Genomic DNA, 24,839 nt, shown 5'->3' with positions numbered 1-24,839 from the left:
TTCTCATTTGTTTGTAAGAAGAAAAACGACGACTCTTTTCTTTGAAACGTTCTAAGACTTTTGCAAAAATTTCAATCAATTTAACATTTTTGTTCTTATTTAGAATTCAACTTATTAAAAAAAAAATAATAAAAAAAAAAAAAGACAGAAAAATCTTTATGATGTATATACCCATCACGGAATGAAAATGTCATATTCCAAAAATCACATAAACTAATCAAATAGTTTTTTATTTTTACAAAGAAGATCATTCATTTAAAACGAATAATGCGAAATCGATAGCCTAGCAAGGCTAGTTCCGCAAGTTTGAATTTTTGTGGACTTATCTGCTCTTTTTTCAACATCTTAACGCTAGACGGTCACTTTTGCTTACTTCTAAAATTTGACTTTCTGGTGCTAGTGCAGAAAGTGATCCGCGCTATTTTTTTAAATCGTATTTCCAAGTTTAATTAAAGTTTTATATGTTTTTTTTTTATTATTCAATTGTAAGGTTGAAGTATAGAATACGTACAAAATACCCTTCCCTCCCCATGTTAAGAATGGCTTTTTAAATAATAACGTTATTATTTTAGCACGGATCAGTCTTTTTTTTTCTTTTCTTTTTTTTTTTTTTTTAAATCTCAACGGATTATTATGGAATGTACACCATAATCTATCGGATTATCAAAAAAAAAAAAAAAAAAACTAAAAAAAGTCAACATTTAAATATATGTACGGCGTAGGGGTGCTCAGTTTCTAATGCAACGTTCTAGTAAATCGATCACCCATTTTAGAACCACTCGACGTTTTTAGGCCAAATTTCGCGAATTCAGCCTTTTTTTAAGCAGTGTGACCTTTAAATTTCGCTTTTTTCGATTATTTTATATACATATTTATGGTTAGAAGTTTTGTCACCCAACATTTGCAAAAGTTTTGCCCAGACGATTTTTTTTTCTTAATACGCATTTTGTTCAAGTTTCGTCACCCGACATTTACAATCTAAGTGTAATGAATGTGCGCTAGGGCACCAACTAAAGACTTACCTTTAAAAAAAAAAAAGTTGATTTTGTGTGTGTGTGTGTGTGTGTGTGTGTGTGTGTGTGCGTGTAGAGGGTATTCGGATCTGTATACCGTATTGTTTTCATTGGTCGCCATATTTGTTTTTCGTTTTTTGCGTACCCTCTACAAACATGTAAATATTGACTTTTTTCATGTATTGATAATCTGATAGACTAATGACATTAGTCTAATGTCTATTAGATAATAATCCGCTGAAAAAAGATGTAAAAATTAAATAAATAAAGGCAAAAAAAAAAAAAAAAAAATAGAGGGGGGGGGGCAAGCTTCTTCAGGCCCACCCAGGAATTTACCTCCCCCTTCGGGTGGGGGATAGTTTGTTTATTGTTCGTCGCTTGAGACTCCCCCTCCCTCCACCAATTTAATTACGAAATTAAATAATCCAAAATGCATTTATGTTTCTACTTAAACACGAGAGAGATGTTTTAAATCTTTTGTTAATAGTTGGGAAAAAAAATTATTGTGACCCTCCGAAAATATAAAGGAATTTCGAAGTATTTAAATTGGCGAATTTCTGGCTTTAAAACTTTTACGATTTTTAGCAATTTTACTACTGAACTGTATTGAACGTAAGGCTGATTTTGACGTCGATACGTCAAATTCAGTTATCTTCCCCTTTTTATTTCATGGTATTTAATCATGGCCGACGAAAACACTGCGACCGTGACCATCGTCATAGATGGCCTGTCAGCTGAAAAATGACGTCATCGCCAAAGGTCCTAGCAAGAGGAAAAAAAAAAAAAGTAATGCGCATCCATTACTTTTTTTCAGATATTAAATACAAGGTAACTATGTCAATTAATCAACAAATAAATAATTTTATTGGTCACAAGAACTTAACTAACCATCGTATGGTTTTATTATTATTATTATTATTTTAAAGTAATCATATGTGACTGTCTGCTCATTATAAATGAATTTCTAACCAATAAATTTAGTTTACCTAGATTACCAATATAGTCAAAATGGTACCAACGGTTAAATGCATCACAGTACACCATAGAAGATGATCCGTCATTTACAACGGAGCAAGTCGGACAGAAGAAGGCGACGCCTTCTGCCATAAATTATGTAGAAGATGCACAGAAGCGGCCTTTAAATTTATGAACTTATTCTCTATCATCCCTTAATACACAGGCCGACTGAACTTTTCCATCGCTCCCATTGATGAGTCTAAGTAGTTTGTCTAGACTCCAAAAGGGTCGGGTTTTAGTTGGAGATTTGTATTTGGAGATTTCTCCCCACTGACACCTGAGGGTGATCGCCCATTATATTGGCATCAACCTCTCTGAAAGACAAGTAATCATTGTACCATATCTTTCAGAATTTTTCTATATATCTATATTTAAATTCCAGAGACTGCAAAAGTTTAGCATGACTGGAAGGGTCAGGACACAAATCGTCCAATCTATAATTATTTATCAACAAATGAGGATTATTACCCAGTTTGTAGAAAATAATTACAAGTTAAAATATCGAGACCTCCTTCAGAAGCAGTAATATAAGTAAGCGGTCGATCATTGATCGCTTTTTTTTCACATCGGAAAGGATAGTTAAGAAGTCGAAATAGTTGACTTTCTTTCTACTTAATAATTTTTGCAAACATTGTTGAATTGTTTTTATCATTCTCTCCGATGCACCTCCTTGCCAAGCAGAATAAAGACGAATAGTAAAATGACTAATGGAAGTCGACCTGAAATTTTCTTTGAATTTGTTCGAAACGAATATTTCAAATAATAAGATACCTGACACCAAGAAGGGCTTTGCATTGTCCGAATAAACATGTGTAGAAGCACCAAACAGATTGGTTAACCTAGTAAATGCTAATATAAAGGATCTTATGTTCATATCCGGTAATAGGTCCAGATGTACGGCATGCGGCATATGGCATGCAGACTCCTGCAAATGAACAACAAGATGGATATTTTCACGTCTTCGGCATCGTGATTTACCAAAAAATGATCAGTAAAGTCAACACTCCCTTGTTGAAATGGGTGAACAAAATTTACCAGATGAGTGAGCTGTTGAGAACCAGAGTGTGCTTTATATGGCGTCGAATTGATTTTTTTTTTTACAAATAATACAATTGTGTACAATTTTCTTCACTGGTTGCCTCCCTTGGGGAATCCAAAATCTAGATAACCCTAACTTTGCAAAAGTTGAATTGGTTCCTACCTGGCAACAATTTAAGTGTGCCTTTTTGATTACTAATTCGGTCAAAGGATGGTGTTTCCCTAGAAATATAGAGAATCTAACATTAAAAGGTAGATGTTAGAATTCTGAATACGACTCTTTGTTCACACCAGACCGTCCTTATTGATAAAGAAGCCAAGAGCAGATACCCTTGGAGGAACAGCCTTATTAGTGGGTTGGCTCAAATATTCCAATTCATAGGGAAATTCTTCCCTCTGCATATAAGAAAAGAGCAATAATTTAGCTCTATGATTTGTATCTGTGTTTTGATGCTTCAACTTATCACAGAGCCTCAACACCTTCTCGAGGACATTAATCGCCCTCGTCAAAGAAGAATATTCAGAGATATTTATGGGTAAGCTGTTTTCGTCAGTACAGGTACCATCGGAGAACATACACAAGATGATTTTTTTTGTTTGTTTACGTCATTAAGACAAGGCAAGAGAGACATGGACCAGTCAGTGATTTAACCAATTAAGGCAGTGTACCCCAAAATTGAATAATTGTTTAAACTTAGAGGTGGACCAAATTTAAATCAACCAATCAAAAAGACTGTAATAACACGTAACATCAAATTCTTATCAACCAATGAAAGTTCGCATTTCAAGCCATGTGATTTCTGACATTATTTATAGTTTATTAGTTACAAAAATTTTAGAATTTTGACTTTGCTATGAAAAAAAAATCTATTTTGTGTTAAAAAAGCAAACAAAAACAAGCTCTATTCTGTGTTATAATTTTCTTAAATCTATTTTAATTTAATATATGTACAACAAATATTTCTAAAAAAAAAATGACACACATTCTAAAATGTCAGAATTTTGATTTTGTTATCGACAAATAATTTCTATTATGTGTTATACCTTTTTTTGGCACTTCTACACTATTGGGACGAAATTTTATGGTCGATAAATGGAGTTTTCAGATAAAAACAATGGTTTCAAGTGATTTTTTTTTGTTTAGCTTTCAAATTATGCAGTCGGAATTACTTGAATATTACTGAATTATTTTTAAAAAAAAACAACTTCAATTGCGTTAGCAGGTGAAAAATTGCCGCCATCTTGTTTAAATCAATTAAATGTGTAACAAAAACTTTCTAAAAATAAAATTTAAAAAATCACAGATTTATTTTTCTTGATATTTGTTGAGATTTTTTATTCGCACCTGAAATTGCATTTGTCTGTTCCTGTTATACACTCTTCAAACTGAAAACCAAAAAACAAAAACAAAAAAAGTGCTTCCTTCGCAGCAGTGCATAAGTGTAAAAAAAAAACTAAAAAAAAAAAAACTGCCAATGCTGTGTACACACGGCTAATAAATAATTTATGACATAATAATGATGACCGACTCCAAAGATTTTTGGATCCACCTAAAAAATATAATTTTTGCAAAAGAAATGCTTACTTAATTTGAATGAGTATTTGGAGGTACTTTGGTAATTTATAAAGATCTTGGCTGTGGAAAAAATCTTTTTAGACATCAAAAAAGTTTTATCTTGTTGTTTTTGTATATTTGGAATCATTTGCATTATAAAATCCATTTTGTATTACGCATGTAAAACTGAGAAAAGCAAAAATAGCTACCGAATTTGACCTGATGTCGTGTTTATCTAAAGACGAAACTGAAATTTTCATTCTAAATGATTCCTCATTTAACAATATTTAATAATAATAATAATAACAACAACAATGATAACAATAACAATCTTGATCAGAGGACTAGGAAACTAATGATGATGCACAATGCATTACACCCAAAAGACGATACCAACCAACTCTATGTGAAAAGGAACGAAGGGAGAAGACTAATAAATGTATAAGACTGCATAGAAAGCACAAAAAAGACTTGGAAAAATACATGAGCCAGAACACAGAAAGACTGATCAGCGCAGCGAAAGACACTGTAAAGAAGAACAATACAGGATATGAAGAAACCAAAAAAAAAAGACTAGAAAGAAAAAGTGGGGAGAGAAAGCACTACATGGACGATTTATAAGAATGACAAAAGAGAACCATGCAAACACCTGGACGTGGCTAAGGAAAGAACACATGAACAGAAAAACAGAATCGGTATTGACAGCTGCAACAGGACAACGCGATTAGAACAAACAACATCAAAGCTAAAATAGACAAAACACAGGAAAATAGTAAATGTAGACTTTGTATACAAAAAGACGGAACAATAAACCATATAATAAGCGAATACAGTAAATTAGTCCAAAAAAAATAAAAGGTCAAACACGACCGCATGGGGAAGGCAATGCATTGGAAGTTTCAAAGGCCATAAATGGCAAAGTTTTCTCTCCTCTGATCTCAGGTGCATGGTGCAGTGGAGGAAGGGGTGTCTGGTTACTTTTAATGCGTCTGAAACCGGGCTTCTGTCTTTACATCATCAGCGCTCTGGTCCCCATCTGGCATCGGTTGAAATGAGTGGCTCTCGTCTTGGGGAGGCTCTGTGTTTTGACAAGTTTCTGGGATTGACTTTTACTACTGATCTGAAATGGAACACGTACATCAAATCTGTTACCAAGGTCACTGGAAAAACGGTGGTATTCTTCTACCACTCCAGTAGATATCTCACTGCTGATGCAATTCCTTATCTATATAAAAGCCAAGTACGTCCAAGGATAAAGTACTGCTGCCATATCCGGGCAGGAGCTGCTAAAAACAGCATATTCTGCCTTGACAGAGTACAAAATAGACTTCGTAACTTAGTGGGGGATGCCTTTTTCTCTTCCCTGCAACCTCTCTCCCACAGAAGGGACGTTGCGAGCCTGTCATTGTTTTATCGTTATTTCCATGGCAAGTGCTCATCTAAGCTCCAATCTTTGGTCCCCTCCTCGCCAATCTTTCACGAAAAACACCCGTCTAGCTGAAACCACTGTCAGTAATTTTCCCCACTCTTTATCTGTGCCTAAATCAAAATGTAGATTCCATGAACAAAGCTTCTTTCTTAGAAGTGCACGCCTGTGAAACTCTCTTCCGTTTGCCTGTTTCCCACCTAACTACAACTTGGATGTCTTCAAGTCGAACATAAACAAATTCCTGATGAACCGCCCCCTTAAGTAAGACACTTTATCAGATCTCCATTACTAACAATTACTACGATATTGTCCCATTGATTACTGGACACGCAATAATTCTTATCCCCGAGTGGCCTCCGGGCCTTGATAAGTGGTGACTTCCATGTAAAAAAAAGAAAAAGTTATGCAGACGATGCATCTCGAATACGCAGACAGATGATTCAAACACAAGCTGGAAATTATACTGGAAAAGGAAAACCACAAAATACTTTAGGATATGGAGATACAAACAGATAAACTCATCCAAGCCAGAAGACCGGACTTTATGTTAATCAACAAGAAAAAAGAACCTGTCAAATCGTAGATTTTGCCGTTCCAGCAGACCACTTGGTAAAGAGCAAAGAGACAGAAAAGTGAAACAAATATGCAGAACTTGCCAGAGAACTAAAAGGAATATAGAACCTGAAGAACATAATACCAATAATTATAGGAGGGTTAGGTAGAGTTCCAAAGAACTTTGAAACAAAACAAGGAGAAATCGGAATCAAGGGGGAGGCTCAGACTAGACAACAGATAGTAATCCTGAAAACAGTGGAAATCTTAAAGAAACCCCTTGAATGCGGAACTTAATCTACAAAAATGACAATCGCCAACCGGGAATATAAAATATGCAAGAGAAATAAAATAAAAATCAAATCAAGAAAACTGAGTATACGAAGTTGTAGACTGATTACTCCTCCCTCCCCTTCTCATCTCGTCAAAATTAGTGAGGGCAAAATTATAGGCATTTAGGCCATTGTGACGATAATAAGTGAAGCATGAATGGTCCCCAGGGGACGTCAAATCCTGGTGAAAATGAACAAACGGTGCAGTTTTAGGCCTTAACATATGTAAATTTGAGTTCTGCACCATGCAAAAAAAAAAAAAAAAAAAAAAATGACAAAGTCCATCCCTCTCTGCATTTAACCCCAAAAGTCCCCAGGGCCTTAACATATTTAAATTTGAGTTCAGCACCATGCAAAATTGCTAAATAGACATACACAAAAAAGTTTGGACAAATATGGTAAAATAGTCCCCCAAAATGGAATGTTTTTTATTAGCCCTAAAAGAACCCCTGGGGCATACCCAAGAGTTATCGCAAAGTATAGACAAACAAAATTATATAGAAATCAGTTAGTTACAACTTTTCAGAAAGTTTTATAAAAATCCAAGACATCAATTTTTTTTAATTAACTCAAAAGTGTCAATTTTAGCCATTTTAACCCAGAAAGGCACCTCTAGTGGGGCAACCAGAGTTTTCCTGGAAAATCCGTTGTTACTTTTTTACTCGTATCATGTTTAATGTTTGTGCAAAATTTCAAAAAATTCCAAGGTGTAGTTATTGAGAAAAGTGCGGACGGACGAACGGACAAGGGTGAATTTACAGGTTCACCCTTCTGTTGTCGGGGGGGACCAAAAAGAGATAAATAACAATTATAGTTAATTTGGGCCGTGAAACAGTTATGTGTACCACTTTTACTATAAAAAGAGATGAATACCAATTATAGGCTATTTGGGTCATTTATGCCTATAAAAAGAAATGAATAATAATTATAGGTTATTTGGGCCGAGACAACACTATAAATTATTTGGGTCCTTTTTATTATAAAAAAATAAGGATTAAATAACAATTAGAGGTTCTTTTGGGCCATGAATAAAAATTATGATTTTTCGGCTATTTTTTTTTTTTTTTACTATAAAAGGAGATGACTAACAATTATAGGTTATTTGGGCCATTTTTAACTATAAATAGGGAGGAATAATAACTATATTTGGGCCATTTTTATTATAAACAGAGGTGAATAACAATAATAGTTTTTTGGGGGCCATTTTTTCTATTAGAAATTCTAACGATAAAGAAAAAAAGAATATGTGTAAGTCATTTGCGTCATTTTTAACTACAAAACGAAATGGATAACGATTATAGGTTATTTGGTCCATTTTTTTTTAAACCACGATAAAGACGAATAACAATTATTATTTTGGGACATTTTTTAACTATAAAAAAGATGTCTATCAATTACAGGTTCACAGGTTAATTATAAAAATAGATGAATAATAATCATAGGTTATTTGGGTCGTTTATAACTATAAAAATAGATAAATAATAATTATAGGTTATAGGTTATTTGGCTGTTTATAACTATAAAAATAGATCTTCTTGGCCTTCGGGACAAGATCAAAGCTGGGGATTTATTAGTTAGTTTAAGATCCATAGAGTGAATGAGATATTTTGGTAAATGTTGCCAGTCAAGAGTAAGACTCCAAAGTCTACATTTATTACTTTTTAATCACTTTAGTCACAAAGACCCTGAACCCTTCCCTTCCCCAATTTCTTGTAGGGCCTTGTGCCTAATTTTGTTGTTTGAAAATCTTTTTTTTTTTTTTTTTACTTAATTGTATTTACAAATTTTTAAAAGCAATGAAATATATAAACAAGATCAAAGTGTAGTATCTGTTCTTCGGATGCTGCACTTCAATTTCTTGTTCTCTGTCAGTGGAGGAGAAATCCTTCACGACTGAGACAATTTTTATTTTTGTTCCTTTTCTCCACGTTAAAAAACGACCCTGGTGTCTAACTCTGTCCCGTGGGGAGGCATTGTAAATAGGAATTATAAAAAGAGGTTGACCACAATTTAATCCATAGTTATAAATACAAGATTTCCATTTTATAGGAGTAGTTGACGCTTTTGGAATCTGAAATGTTTATTGTGTGTGGTGGGGAGTTTGGAAACCATTGACTTTAGGAAAGGAAAGGAGATAAACACATAGGGAGCGGGTCAGGAAGAAGGAGATAAGTAAATGACCTGTTGGGGTGTTCTGACCATAGAAATAATTATTTTTGGACGGGCAGCCATGCAGGAATATCTGTAGAGAATGTCTGGAATGTAAACATGACGTCTTAAAATCCCCCCCCTCCTCCAGTGGAAGAAATAATGTAGCTTGACAATTCAATGCCTTTAACAGAAATTAGTAAATCACGCCAAGCCAGATTTTATTTACAACTATAGGGCTACCTGGCATTGCCCGGGGGGTGGGTGGGTGAAATATTAAGTACTTTTTTTTTTTTTTTAATAACAGTTGATTGTCGCAGATCAATTCTTGGCCTTTAAACAATTGCGTTCTAAGTAGGACGTCCCCCCGGTATGAAAGGGTGAATGCAGTATTATGGTGAAAGAAGATAATAGCTAAGAGAAATTTTTGTTTAGTTCTGGAGTGACAAGGATGACCAACAACCCCCATTTTTCCCCCCTTTTGAGTTGGCCTTGTGCCTAAGTTTTTTGTTCAGTTGAAACTTACATTGTAATTTTAGCTTGAATAAAGAATTTAATATCTCAAAGTGTAGTATCTGTTCTGCAGATGCTACACTTCAATTTCTTGTTCTCTCTCAGTGGAGGAGAAATCCTTCGTGACTGAGACAATTTTTATTTCTGTTCCTTTTCTCCACATTAAAAAACGAGCCTGGTGTCTAACTCTGTCCCGTGGGGAGGCATTGTAAATAGGAACAGTTGATTTCTTACTGGTGTCACACGCGAGATAAATTTGCTGTAAAAAAAGAAAAAAATGAAACAATAAAAGTGAAACTTCTGTAACCCCCCCCAAACATATGAGAATGTTTTGCATAAGACAAAAAATATGCAAGAGAAGATTTACTAACTCTTCCCTCTCTCTCTCTCCCTCCCTCTCCTTTTCTCTCCATTTCTCTTTTTCTATCACTTTTTATTTTCTTTTTATTACTTTCCCTCTTTCTCTCTCTCCTCTCCTGTCTATTTCTCTTTCATTCTTTCTGTCCCTTTCTCTTTTTCTATCTCCCTCTCTCTCCATCACTTACTCATTCTCTCTTTCTCTCTGTCACTTTCTTTCATTCTCTCTCACTCTCCCTTTCTCTGTCTTTCTATCTCTCTCTTTTTCTACTACTTTCTCTCTCTCCCCCTCTCTCTCTCCCTCTCTATATCTCTCTCTCCCTCTCTCTCTCTCCCTCTCTTTGTCCCTTTCTCTCTTTTCTCTCTCTCTCTTTTTTTTGTCTCTTTCTTTCATTCTTTCTCTCTCCCTTTCTATCTCTTTCTCTTTCTCCCTCTAGCCCTCCATCTTTCTTGCATCTCCGAACAAATCATGCCTGTGTCCATAAATTTATTATTTTAATCACAAAAATTAAGAACAAACGATTAAAAGCAAAAGAAATCTTTTTATTTTTTGCTAGCTGACCGCCCGACGTTGCTTGGTCTTAAAATACGCATAAATATTATATGTTGATTCATGCGGATTTCGCATTTATTATTAAAGAGTCAATTCTCTATCGATTATTGTTCCCAATATATAGTAGTGATTTCAAAAGAAAAAAAATAATGACTTTGGTGCCATCAGCTAGAATCGAAACCAAAACATAAAGTGCTCCAACCTTAGTCATTACCATTCGAGCTATTGTTAGATGGATAAGAAATAGTTAAAAATGAACCGACTTTAACGTATATATGTATATATTTGCACGTGATACAAATAACATGTTTAGTTGACTTACGCCTGCCAAGTTCTCATTTTTTTAAAATTTGGACTCCTTACCAGCTTTTTTTTTTTTTTTACCGGCTAAAAAAACTTTTAAAAAAACAGCGGTCCACAAAAAATGCAATAATTTGACCCACCTTGCATCACTCTGTGACCTTGCGTCTTGAAGGAGATGCACTTTAGAATACTGGACACGGACACACACACACACGGACACACACACACACGGACACACACACACACACACACACACACACACACACACACACACACACACACGGACACACACACACACACACACACACACACAATGAGTTTAATAAATTAAATTATCAGATTATCCCTCATAAAATTATTTTTGCATGCATGATTATTTCCTTTACTATTATTAGTTATTATTAAGATTAAGCCTATATTTCTTTGCTCATCAAAATAAATTTGCATATGTGATTATTGAAATGAGCCGGATACACGTACGTTCAGTTTTAGAAAAATTCCTCTGTGAAATAAGTTTTATATGCTTAACATATCAAATATTAAGAACAACAATGAGCTTATTGATATATTTGACAATTATTGACAAATTCTTATAAATGAAAGAAAAAGTAATTTTGAATAAACAATATTTATTTGTTTTGTTTTTTTATAGAATTTTTATTTATTTTTTATAGAAGACTTTTTATTTGTTTTTTTTTAATAGAATTTTTATCTATTTTTTTTTTTTTTTTTACAAAAAAAATTTGGCGCTTCTGCACTATTGGGACGAAATTTCGGAAATCGTAATACTGAATTTCACATAAAAACAATGGTATCTACGTATTCCTCGTATTTTTTAAGATGATTATATCCAAAAATTACGAAAATCGATACGGTAGAAAATTATTTATTAAAGAAAATAGAAAATAGAATTTGAAGAAAACGATCGTAAAACACAGGAGAGTTCAAAAGGGAGGTAATTTTCCGTTTTGGTTTAAAACAAGATGGCGGAAATTTTTCACCTAACACGATTAAAGTTTTTTTTTAATAATTCAATAATATTCAGGTAATTTCGACTGCATAATTTGGAAGCTACCATTGTAACTTATTAGAATTGACAAAAAAATCAATTGAAACCATTGTTTTTTTTTTTAATCTGAAAACTCCATTTATCTCATCCCAATTCTGTAGACGCACCATGCATAGAAAAATATCAACCGATCTAGAAAGTAGCAATTCTCCCTCCTTTGTCAGAAACCTTCATGGAATATGAGAACTAAAAAGATCAAATAGAGGGGAAGATAGAATTACGAATGGATGCCAAAACCTAAAACGAAGCAGAATTACCATGAACAAAGTTTCTTTCCAAGAACTTCCTGTCTGTGGAATACAATACCACAGGTCTGCTTCCCAGCTGACTACAACTTTTTCAAGTCTAATGTTAACAAATTTGTTGAGCCGCCAACTTAAATAATCAAATCCTGACCAGTTAAGCCATCATTTCGAATCCTCTCAATGTTGTTGTTTCGCATATGATTGACACTCTATTTAACCTGTATCCTCGAGTGGCCTTAGCATCTTGATAAGCAGTAACTCCTTAATAATAATAAAACAAATGAGACACAATTTATACTATTAACCAATGTTAGTACTCCCACAGTGTTCCTCATCTTTCGGTTGACAATCATCCTATCTTATTCTCAAGTTGCTTTTGGCCTTGTTAAGCAGCAAGCTTATAATAAAAAAAGAAACAAGTCGTTGTTCTGTAGATATTAATCCAATGAGACGCCAGATAATAGTGCTCAATAACAGGTAGAACTGTGTTATAGTATAAATTCTTGTATTTATACAAACATTATTGGCTCTGCCGGTGGGGCATTAGAATACGCCGACTGCCCCCCTGCAGAGGGTGAAAGTCCCTCAATGGGGGTCCTGGATATGACCTTAAACTATATCCAATGGGCTTTGGGCTTTGGGTAGTGTGGAGCCACCCTTTAATTACCATTGCTCCCAGGTCCACTCTGACCCGGAGTGGTAGTACCTGTTAGGGTCCCAACTATGGGTAAATAGAAACCAACTTGAAAACAACAAATATATTCTATTAAAAAAATTTTTCTTCAAAATCTTTGGATTCGGCATTGAATAACCCGAAAAGGGTTGATATGCCGTAAAACAAAAACAACCAACCAACCAACAAACATTATTGGCTACATATATGCATATATGTTACAGCTGCGATTTCGTTTGAAATTCAGCTTTATCAGGGTATACTAAACACTGAACTAAGATGGCTAAAAAAACATACTTGCAAATTGTTTTGTTTTTTGAAGAGAAAGGGAGGAGAATACTAGCTCTGATCCATGCATTCATGCTTACATTATTTACATACTTCTTGTGTGTGTGTGTGTGTGTGTGTGTAATATATATATATAAAGTCATCTACATACAGTACTGTTTCGCTGTATCACAGTTTACCAGGGCAGCTAGACTAGCAACTACTTCAAACGAAGTTTGAAACTCGACTGCCTATGTGACAGTTGGCGCTCCTAACCTTTACGCTATTCGGCTACTGTTAAGATGGGTATGTGAATTAACAATGTTCAAATACTGTCCAAACGCCCAAGCTCCATTTATTTACACAAAGAGCATCGCTTGATACGCTAGTGGCAGTTTTTTTTATCACTTCCCAATATGCTCAACCCGAGATAGGGGGCATTTATAGTCATCCACGTGCAGTACTGTTTCACTGTATCACAGCTCATCAGTGATATATATATATATATATATATATATATATATATATATATATATATATATAATGCTATATGCTGATTATTTTCAGAATATTCTATAGATTTTTATTTCTGACTTTTTTTATCTTATTTGCTAATCGTTCATTGGATTGCATTGTGGACGATTTTTGGACCTTGTGAAGTACTATTTTCATCCGACTTATTGACTTTTTGGATAAAAAAATTACTTCCCACCTGGGAGACTTGCTCTTCATTCTGAATATTATAAACTAAGGCTTCAATAATTATTTGACTTTTCAAATATTAATGGAGCTTTTGTGCTGCATTTTACACTTGGATTGTTTATGCTTGGATTCTGGATTTTTCTTTAAGCTCTATGAATTACTGTTGCGGGATTTAATTGATTTATCGGCTTATTGATTTGTATTTGTTATTCTGTTTAAAATACTTTTCCTTTGTGGCAAAACAATTTCTGGTAATTTTTTTGTATACTAACAGTTCAGCCCGGCTTTGCTCAGGCCCTATGTACTGTTAATAACTTTATATATGTATATATATATATTAAAAAGTGTGCATATGTGTGGTAATGCCTTGCTATATAATAGACTTCCTTAACTACCATAGAGAAAAGATGCTAGAGACCACAGAGATCAAATATTCTTTGACTTTGACCCTAATTTTGATTCCTTAACATTTATTGTTTTGGGCTCAAATCAAATTAAAATGTCTGACTCATATGCAAGTAACCTACATCTAAAATTTCATGTGTTTAGAACCAAAACTGGTGGAGGAGTTTGGTAGAGTCTGCAAAGGTCAACTCTTTCAACTTTGACCTCTTGTCAGCCAAATTTTCGTCCAAAAACTGATTAAAAAGCTTGCTGCATGTCTGAATATCCTTTAAGTAAAATTTCAAATGTTTAGACCCAAAATTGGTTTAATAGTTTGCTAGAAACCGCAGTGGTTAAATCTTTTGAACTTTGACCCCTTGGAAACCAAATTTTCAGCCAAAAAACAAAACAAAAAAAAAACGATTAAAAAGCTTGCCCTATGTAGGAATACACTTAAAATTTCAAATGTTAGCTGACTTAATTTGTTACAGACCGCAGAGATCAAATTTTTAAAAAAATTTGACCCCAATTTTGACCACTTAACCTTTACTGTTTTGGGCTCAAATCAAATTATAAAGTTAGATCCATGTCCAAGGAACCTATATCTAAAATTTCAAGTGTTTAGACCCAAAATTGGCGGAGGAGTTTGGTAGAGTTCTCAAAGGTCAAATCGTTGAACTTTGACCCCTTAACAGCGAAATTTCTGAGTAAAAGTATTTTCCCAAATCTCAATACTCCATATATCACATTTCGAGTCTGTAGACCGAAAATTGACAGAGTTATTTGGTAGGGAAGTGTACACAGACAGACACACATACAGACATTTTCACTTTAATAGATATATAGTAGCATTTCAGCCCGGTATTGCCCGGGTGTTTGGAGGTGCGTGTTGAGCAAAAAAAAAAAAAGGTAGTAGAAAGGCAGACTCGAAACCGTACTGCAAAGGAGGAAAAAAAACGTGACGTCTTTGCTGTTTCGACCACCGCCAAACCGGAAGTGACATAGGTTTTAATTAATGCTAGACAATCGAAAGGAGATGATGACTTTCAAAAATATTGGCGAAAAAAGCGACCGCCCCCTGTAGAAAAGTGCTCAGTTGAAGGTGAAGATATTAATGTTTTTAGCCAATTTTTCGATTTTTGTCGTCTGAAAGGTCGAACTTAAAAACGTTACTGATCTTGTAAAAATTTGTCGCCTCTGTTGAAAGTTTTAGGCAGACATGCAAACATGCATACATACATAGATTTATATATTGGTAACTCAAATTTTCGACCCACACTGATTAAAAAGCTTGCTCTATCTCTGAATACCCTTTATGTAAAATTTCAAATGTTTAGATGAGAAATTGTCTGAGTAATTTGGTAGAGACCGAAGCGGTCAAATTTTTTAAAACTTTGACCCCTATTATGACCCCTTAACATTTATTGTTTTCGGCTCAAATCAAGTTATTAAGTTAGATCCATGTCCAAGGAACCTATATCTAAAATTTCAAGTGTTTAGACCCAAAATTGGCGGAGGAGTTTGGTAGAGTTCTCAAAGGTCAAATCGTTACAGCTAAATTTCTGGCCAAAAACTGATTACAAAGATTTTCCCAAATCTCCATTGCCTGTATATCAAATTTCGAATCTGTAGACTGAAAATTGACAGTTATTGTGTAGGGAAATGTAGACACACACACACACACACACACACACACACACACACACACACACACACACACACACACACAGAGAAACAGACACTTTCGCTTTTATAGATATATAGATAGATATTTTCAAATTCATGCTAATGATTGATGCGTTGTTTTACTAAGGTTTATCCTCTGATGAAAAGTGAACATCTTTGAAAATCCATGGATTAAGGATTTTTTTTTATTATAATTCCTTGTTTGAATTTGATGGATTTGTAAATATTGTAATTTATTCAATTTTATTTTCTATCGTCTGTTGTTACTATTAGGTTATTGCATGAGTCCCCATCATTTTTTTTTTTTTGGGGGGGGGGTAAGAAAATCAAAGAATTTTAACAGCAAAAGTAAGTTCGTGTGGGACCCAAACTCCAAGTATTTTTGTGAATCCCATCGACTGAAGATGGCGTGAAATTGTCGCAAAATCACACTTCATCTTTTCACCCAATTCGCTACATAGCGTTTTCTCCATATACGACACAAATACCTTGGTTACTTAACTCGTTTTATGACCTCGATTAAAGGCGAAAAGAAGGTGTCGAAAATGTGATTTTTTTTTTAATCTACTTGACAATCCATTTGACGGTTCTGAAAAACGAGAAAAAATTATATGAGCAAAAAAAAAAACAAAAAAACGATGACCTTGTAGAATAGCATACGTGTTTTCTAATGATATATAACACTTTGCCAAATATCAAAACATGTTTTAGAAAAAGAAAATTATGAAACGGCGGGAACTTATGCAACAACCTGGTATTTATATTTTATACATTAGTTATGGGACGATTCCAATATTTTCCCGATCCTGTGTACTAAATTCCCGATTCCAATACAATTACAGATCTGATTCCGATTCTTTGTAAAGCTCTAAATATTTAACTATAAAATGGTTATTTTGTTTGTGTGTGTGATAGATAGATAGTAAGATAGACAGATAGATAGATAGAAAGTTAAACAACACACAACACACAAAAGTCAACTCAACTGATTCAGAAAACGGCAATTTTACCTCCTGTGAGAACTAAAAGACCAAAGAGGAGGGGAATAAGTGACAGTTCCTAGAGGCAAGGTAGCCTCCCCATAGGACAGATGTAGACACCAGAGTAATATTTTAGGAGGTAAATAAGAGTTACGAGGAAAAAATGCCTAGTAAACCTAAGGTCCACTTTTACTGCTTCTCTCCAAGTTCCCTCTATCTACTGCTTCATCTGTTTCTTTACCTCTGACCCTCACTCCTTTTGACATCCTCCCGGTCTAACCGTAGCCACCGAGAAAGAAGGCCGATACATATGACAGCGTAACGTCACTTCCTAATTAAGTTGTAGGTATAGACAGCTTCCGGTATTCAACCACGTGGTCATGCTAACAGGCATAAAAATATGGCTACCAATATGTGTTACCGATTGTTCGTGTATATTCTAAAGAAAAAGAACAATTCTCCATTCGGAAAATAATTATTATAATTGCACATTTGGGATAATTTTAATCAAAATATCGTAAGTGAATTCGTGTTTGAACTTTTATTTTTATTGGAGAAAGTCGAATATTTCCTTTTATTTATTTGCTTTTACTGCAAAGCAAACAATTTTAATATACTATTTTTCAGTCCGTTCTTTTAATAATAAATAAAACTTTTCACTGAGTATTTTCAAATATTTTAAAGTAAGCATTTTTCACGGCAGTTTTTTTTCTTTTTTTTTTTTACGATTGGTGAATTATCAATATTTTAGCACGGGGCGTAATTCATTTCTTTGAAATATATTTTAAAACTTCAATTTTTTGTTTTTTTATAACATTTTAACTGTAAATAATTTACATAACGAGTTTGTTTTACTGTACACATAGATTCGAAAAAGTTGTCAAAAAACAAATATATAACAAATAAATTTGATCAAAGACAAGATAAGTTACAAACATGCCGACATTTTTCTTTTTAAAATATATCGATAAACATTGTATGATTTTCGAAGCGATTACACGTTTTAAAATGAGTAAAACCACTAAAAACCTTCCCAGTTAATGTTCTATCGATTTTTATATGTTATAAAGTTGTGATTTCAAAAATAAAAAAAATATATATCTGTATGACTTGGGTGCATTAGCTTGAATCGAAACCGAAACTGAAACCAAAAGTATATATGGCTACCAATATGTGTTACCGATTGTTCGTGTATGTTCTAAAGAAAAAGAACAATTCTCCATTCGGAAAATAATTATTATAATTGCACATTTGGGATAATTTTAATCAAAATATTGTAAGTGAATTCGTATTTGAACTTTTATTTATTAAGTCGAATATTTCATTTTATTTATTTATTTATTTATTTATTTTTTTACTCCAAAGCAAACAATTTTTGGGTTTGTATTACTGTACACATAGATTCGAAAAAGTTGTCACAAAACAAATATATAACAAATAAATGTTATCAAAAGCAAGATAAGTTACTTTTCTACCAAACTGGATATATTTTTCGTGTTTTTATTCAATGTAACCTGTTTATTCAGCTCGAAAAACATACATTGTTTACCGATGTATTGGAAAATTCAAAATGGCGCCCGACTCTCTCTTTAACACGGTAAGTTCGGGACAAGGTGTTATAAATAATAAACTAGACAAAATACTATTAAAAAACCACCGAATATATGTCAACCTATGTCACGGGAATATATATTGAGCGAGTTTTTAACAGTATTTTGTCTAGTTTTATATTTATAGCACCTTTTCCCAAACTTACCGTGTTAAAGAGAGAGTCGGGCGCCATTTTGAATTTTCCAATACATCGGTAAACACAGTATGTTTTTTTCGAGCTGACTAAACATGGTACATTAAATAAAAACACTGAAAATATATCCAGTTAGGTAGAAAAGTAACTTATCTTGTCTTTGATAACATTTATTTGTTATATATTTGTTTTTTGACAACTTTTTCGAATCTGTGTACAGTAATACAAACCTCAATTTTTATATAATATTTTTCAGTCCATTTTTTTTAATAATGAATAATACTTTTCACTGAGTATTTTCAAATATTTTAAAGTAAGCATTGTTTTTTTTTTTGTTTTTTTTTACGATTGGTGAATTATCAATATTTTAGCACGGGGCGTAATTCATTTCTTTGAAATATATTTAAAACTTCAATTTTTTGTTTTTTTTTATAACATTTTAACTGTAAATAATTTACATAACGAGTTTGTTTTACTGTACACATAGATTCGAAAAAGTTGTCAAAAACAAATATATAATAAATAAATTTGATCAAAGGCAAGATAAGTTACGAACATGCCGATATTTTTTCTTTTTAAAATATATTGATAAGCATTGTATGATTTTCGAAGCGATTACACGTTTTAAAGTGAGTAAAACCACTAAAAACCTTCCCAGATAGGTAGAAGAGTAACTTATTTTGCCTTTGATAACATTTATTTATTTGTGATATATTTGTTTTTTGACAACTTTTTCGAAACTATGTGTACAGTAATACAAACCTAAAATTTAATTTAACTTGAAAATAATATTTAAAATACATGTGCATACACTGCACAAGCACCCTTATTATTATCATAATAATAATAGTAATAATAATAAAAAAACTGGTGGAGATAACATCGACTGGCGCCACACCACACCAACTAGTTGTGAAGGGTCAGGGAGGATGGAAAGACCGAGGTGAGAGAGTACTGACCAAATCTCCACTGGAAGTGTGCAGTTCAAATCTGGTACCTTGTGGAGGCATTTTGTCACCCAAACCCCAGGAAACACCAATGGCCGATGCCAACGAGAAATCAGTGACAACGGCTGTTGCGATAACATGCAATCATCTGCACAAGTGGTCAAAAGGTAGAGAACACTGGAAATCTGGGGGGGACTTGTCACTTGGTCTCCAGGGAACACCACAGATTACTGCTAGTGAGCAATCACTGATGATGGCTTGTGAGACAACTAATACGCTACACATTTTGATGAAAAACATGGGGGAAAAATGGACATAGAAGAACAGAAAACCAAAACTTTAAATATAATTTCTGTATTTAAAGTAATAGTTATTTAAATATTTCAACATATAATCTTGTGGAGAAAATCCAGCTTCCCAATAAGGGGCACTCTGGATAGGAACAAAAATAATCTCAGTGATGTGAAAGATTTCTCCTCCAACGACTGAAGACAGCAAAGATAAAGTGTAGCATCAAAACAGATACTACACTGATCTTGTTCCGAAGCCCAAAAATATTTGTTTAATGTTTCTTTAATTGTTTGTTTCCTAAATTCATAATTCAGTTTTATCAGTATTAAACTGTATATTGTTTTGAAATGACTTAATTTTACATAGATATGTTTATATTTTATATTGAATAAAGTTCAGTTTAAGTAGTAATCAAACTGTGTTCCTTTTTCTCTTTAAAAATGTTTTATTACTCTTTTTCAAATGGCCCTCATATAGTACTGACAGTCTGACAAATCTTACCTACATTGCCTGCAGACATTTTTTAGTTAACAGGCCTTCTTCTTACTCTCGGTGGCCGTGGTCTAACGCACGTCTTAATTATTTTATCCAAAATCATTTATTTTTTTATTTTTGTCCTTCGGAATCTCATCTCATCATCGCCAGATCGGCAACACTCCTCACCAAACATTTCTCCCCTCCCTTCTGATTTATCCTGTTATTAACCCACTAATCAAACGCCCTCCCCCATAACGTACCCCCACATCCTCTCGGACTCTATTCCCTTTCTTTCATTATCGAAATTTCAATCAACTTTACTGCCGGGTCTTTTTCTTAACCGCAAATACACGTCGGCTTCTTCGTCGTCTTTGTCGTCGTCATGTCAGAATCATTCAATGGAGAAACTTTAGTCTTGTTTTCTTCCGAAATAACTCTAGTAATTTGCCGTTCCTTTCGAATCTCGTGATCACTTTTTTAGAGTTTATGTCCTTGTTTCATTGGTGATCTTTTAATCCAACGCATTTCAGGTGAAAACATTATTACATTCTTACTTGTCATGACGAACTTAGTATAAATTTAAAAAAAAATACGAAAAATAATTCGGTAGAAAAATAATTACAAGTAAAAGTAAAATTTATCACAAGAGCTGTGCGACTAATGCAGTATGACAAACTGTCTTATCTCCCTTGACTCAAATTGAATTAAATTAAGTGTCTGCCGTTTTAAAACCAAACGTAATTTTGATAAGTGGTGATTCCTGCGTATATATATATATATTAAAAAAATCTAGCTGACATTATTGTGCATTTTCCCAGACATGCCTGGCAAATTTCGGGAAAACCTTTCTTTTAATTCCGACTTAAGATTTTCCTTATCCGTCGTTAGAGTTTCCACTTTTTGACAAAACGTATTTATAAACACTTTTTGATAAAGTCTTTATAGGCAAATCCCACAAATTGAATTGTTACATCCAATCTGTGCCAAAAAGATTTCCTGTATTTTTAACACAAACACTTTTAATTGTTTTGCCGTACTGTTAAATGGTAGGTTTATTTTTCATGTATGCAAATTTATGATTGATATGTCTGATCCTGAATCTAACAAGCTCTACGTTTTTATGTAATGTTTTCATCAGCAAATATTTACGTATATTTTCATTGTCTTTTTTGTTTGTTCAAGTGTGTCACACTCCACTTTTAATCTTGTCCTTTGCCTACAAAGGGAGCTTTTATGCCCAATTCTGTCAAAAGTCAGGCATGTTTTTGTGCAGTATGGGTCTTTACCTCAATGCAAGGCTCCGCACCGATAACATGGACTTGGTGATGACTTACTTTGATTTTCAGTGAATTTTTTCTGTGTGCAGATGGAATGTCTTTTATTTTTTATTTTCTCTGGAGAATAGGGTTGTGACTTTTTATGTATCTTTCTTAGATTCTTCAATCTTTTCTGCTAACTTTTGTAGTGTAAGGTTTGGCTCACTTTCTAAACCGCGTTAAAACTCTGCATCGAATTTCAGTCTTTTGCCGATACCAATCCATGTACAAATATCAGACCTTTGAAATCGTCAGCACTCAGTTCAGCTAGTTTAAAATTGTTGCAATGTTTGTTGATTATTGATGGAAATTTTTAAATAGTCCTCGTTATCTTTCTTGGTTAAATTCATGCGTTTCCACTTGTGAAATAATATTTTTGAACTGAACAGTTCTGTTAAGTTTTACGGTTTCAGAAAAAAAAAAAAAGAAAAGCCATACGCTTTTTGAGGTCAAATGTAATCCACAAATTTATTGTGTTCTGTGGATGCCAGTTTTCCAAACAATGAGTAGATCTTTTTAGAGTACACCCAATCAGCACAATCAATGTTATAGAGGCTTTCATACCTTAAAAAAAAAAAAAAAAAAAAAAACATACGAGGCAAAAGCCTTGTCTTCGTGTGCGCCTTATTCGGCAGCCGCCAATGAAAGAGATGCGATGACACGACCAAAAGAGAAAACGGAGAAGAAAATCACGGAAACAACGCTGGGGTCAGCGATTGCCGCATGAGCAAGATAGCACATGTAGCATCACGTGTGTCGACCATATACTAAGAGCTATACGAAGACATTAAAATGTGAACGTGGCGCCCGAATTGAATTAAATGTTACACACAGTGAAATATATTTTGAGCCAGTCACGTGGTTTGATATATATATTTTTTTTTTAGGTTGCTGTTGGTTCAAGCATTTTCAAACAGATTTGATGAGTTTTAGAATCGCTGATAAAAAAAGACTAAACCGAGAATAATTTTTTTTTTTTTTTTTTTTTTTTTTTTTTTTCATGAAGTCTTTTTGATAAGAATGATGTGTTTGTTCTGATCGTTCTTTTAACGATGTAGGGAGCAACAGTTTGTGTTTGGAATGGAGTCAAATGAAATTTCAAAGCCAAACATGTTTTGAATGAACGTCAACGCTCCCCAAATGATAAAGGTTTTAAGCAATGTATCTCTCTCTTTATCTTTATCTCCCCCCTCTCTCTTTCTCTCTCTCTCCTATCTCTCCCTCCCCTCTCTTTCCCCTCCTCTTTATCTCTTTCTCATCCCCTCTCTATCTCTTACGAGATATATGTAACGTAGCCGTTGCGCCTGTGTTCGTTACAGTTCAAACCTTTCTCGGACCCCACCGCCGTCTGGTACCGTCGAAAAGGAACAAACAAACAAACAAAAATACATAAATCCAACTGTTACAATATTTTTGAGTGTAATAGGGTATATATTTAAATGCTGCCCACATCAGCATTATTTGGCACAAGGCCGGAAAGTGGGAACCCCGCAGGCTCCCCTAAAGGAGGGGCACTCCTGCAATTTAAAAAATTACCTGAGTAACCCCGTCGGCATTCCCCGGTCGGGGTGCCTCAGGCAGCAAGCAATAAACTTGCTCCATCGGAAAGTTCGGTGGCAAGGCCTGGGAGGGTGGACCTCCTAGGTATTACCCAGACGGCGTACCTCAGTCCAACAGGTGCTGGGCCGGTTCCCAGCCCCTCACCTGTTGGGCTGAGTGTCAAGTGACGAATCCTTGACGTGTACTACCCTGTCTCCATGCAGCCGAAGCCGCTAGGAGACCTTCCCCATCAGATGAAGTGGTGGTGGGGGGGGGGTAAATGGGGTATGATCCCGCACAGACGGGAGATTCTATTTATAAACGATTCTGCTAGGAACTGACGAATCGAATTAATTCACGTTCTGCTACCAACCAATCAGAAACCAGAATTGCTCCATAAATATTAAACCTTTCTGTAGTAATTTCACATGTTTTCTTCGTGTCAACACGGGATGAATCTTTCGCTCTGTGGATTTAAACTCGAGAACTGTCTACTGCGAACCAGTCACCTCCCAGGACTTGTGTAGAACAACGAACTATCGGAAACTGTTCTGAAACTAAACATGGCTTACACTTCTAGACCAACTCTCTGTTTCAACACGAGTCGTTTATTATTACCTTTCAAACAATGAATGAACTTCAGCACTCCCCAAATGATAAAGATTTTAAGCAATGTATCTCTTTCTCTCTCTCTTTATCTTTATCTCCCCCTCTCTCTTTCTATCAGCTCTGTCTCTCTCCTATCTCTCCCTCCCCTCTCTTTCCCCCCTTTTTATCTCTTTCTCTCCCTCTCTATATCTCTTACGAGATATATTTAACATAGCCGTTGCGCCTGTGTTCATTTTTTCTGGCATGAGATTAAGACCATCCGTCTCCACACCAGCTTAAAAGTCTCCTACCACCACCACAAAGGCACACGTCCATCTCGCCCGGTTCGGTTTTCTTTTTCTCGACCACATGCCAACCAGAGTCAGCCATTTCTCATTTTCGACTTTACATGTCCATCTTTCTTGATGTGCACTTTGCTTCTACCTGACAACGTATTGTCCTTTTTTTTTTCTTTTTCTTGTCTCGCAAGTCTCCACACATTTTCTAATTTGCATATGTGCTTCTTTGGCTACTGCTGCTTATATTTTTGCTAGCCAGCTATCCTACAGCGGATGATATTTTCCCACGTGCTCATACGCGCTCTGTTATATATATGTATATACTAGTGGGGGTGAGTGTCCAGCTTGGTTCAGTTGTAAAATATGCTTTAAATATGTAAATATGATATTTTAAATTTATCCTACCCAAAGCCGGTCAGAGGCTTACTTAGCCAAAAACGTGGTGAGACGACAACAACTACGGATGGCAGTGATTGCTGAGAATGCAGTTAGCAGATTCGAAGTTCCTATCCGTCGCGGTTACCACCTGACGAAGGCGAGAGGAATAGTTGGCCGAAACGTCGTGAAACAACAACTAAAAAAGATGATAATAATAGTCCGCAATAAATAAATTAATATAAATAATACTCATCTCAATAATGAATTCCAATTAAAAATAATATGATATTTTAATTTGTCCAAATTTCATATATATTATTAGCAGGGGGGGGGGACAGCTTTGCCTGGTCGTAAAATACGCTTAAATATGATATTTTAATTTGTCCAGATTTTGTATATACTGTTATAGAGTCGTGATTTCAAAAAAAAAAAAAAAAAAAGTAT

At 34.4% G+C, this 24,839-nt stretch overlaps 1 protein-coding gene and 1 long non-coding RNA gene across 2 annotated transcripts in view; one reads left to right on the top strand and one right to left on the bottom strand.

Annotated features, from left to right (window-relative positions):
• LOC145247489 (ras-related protein Rab-5C-like) overlaps positions 1 to 24,839 on the top strand; it is a 99,329-nt gene that overhangs the window by 418 nt on the left and 74,072 nt on the right. The gene's annotated exons all lie outside the window — the stretch shown is intronic.
• Positions 1 to 24,839, bottom strand: part of LOC145247491 (uncharacterized) — a 534,006-nt gene that overhangs the window by 460,484 nt on the left and 48,683 nt on the right. The window lies entirely within an intron of this gene.

The sequence above is a fragment of the Euprymna scolopes genome, chromosome 25, assembly GCF_053919585.1.
Source record: "Euprymna scolopes isolate OS-2025 chromosome 25, ASM5391958v1, whole genome shotgun sequence".
Classification (NCBI taxonomy): Eukaryota; Metazoa; Mollusca; class Cephalopoda; order Sepiida; family Sepiolidae; genus Euprymna; species Euprymna scolopes.
The sequence above is the reverse complement of the archived record's forward strand: the minus strand, read 5'-3'. Positions and strand labels throughout refer to the sequence as shown.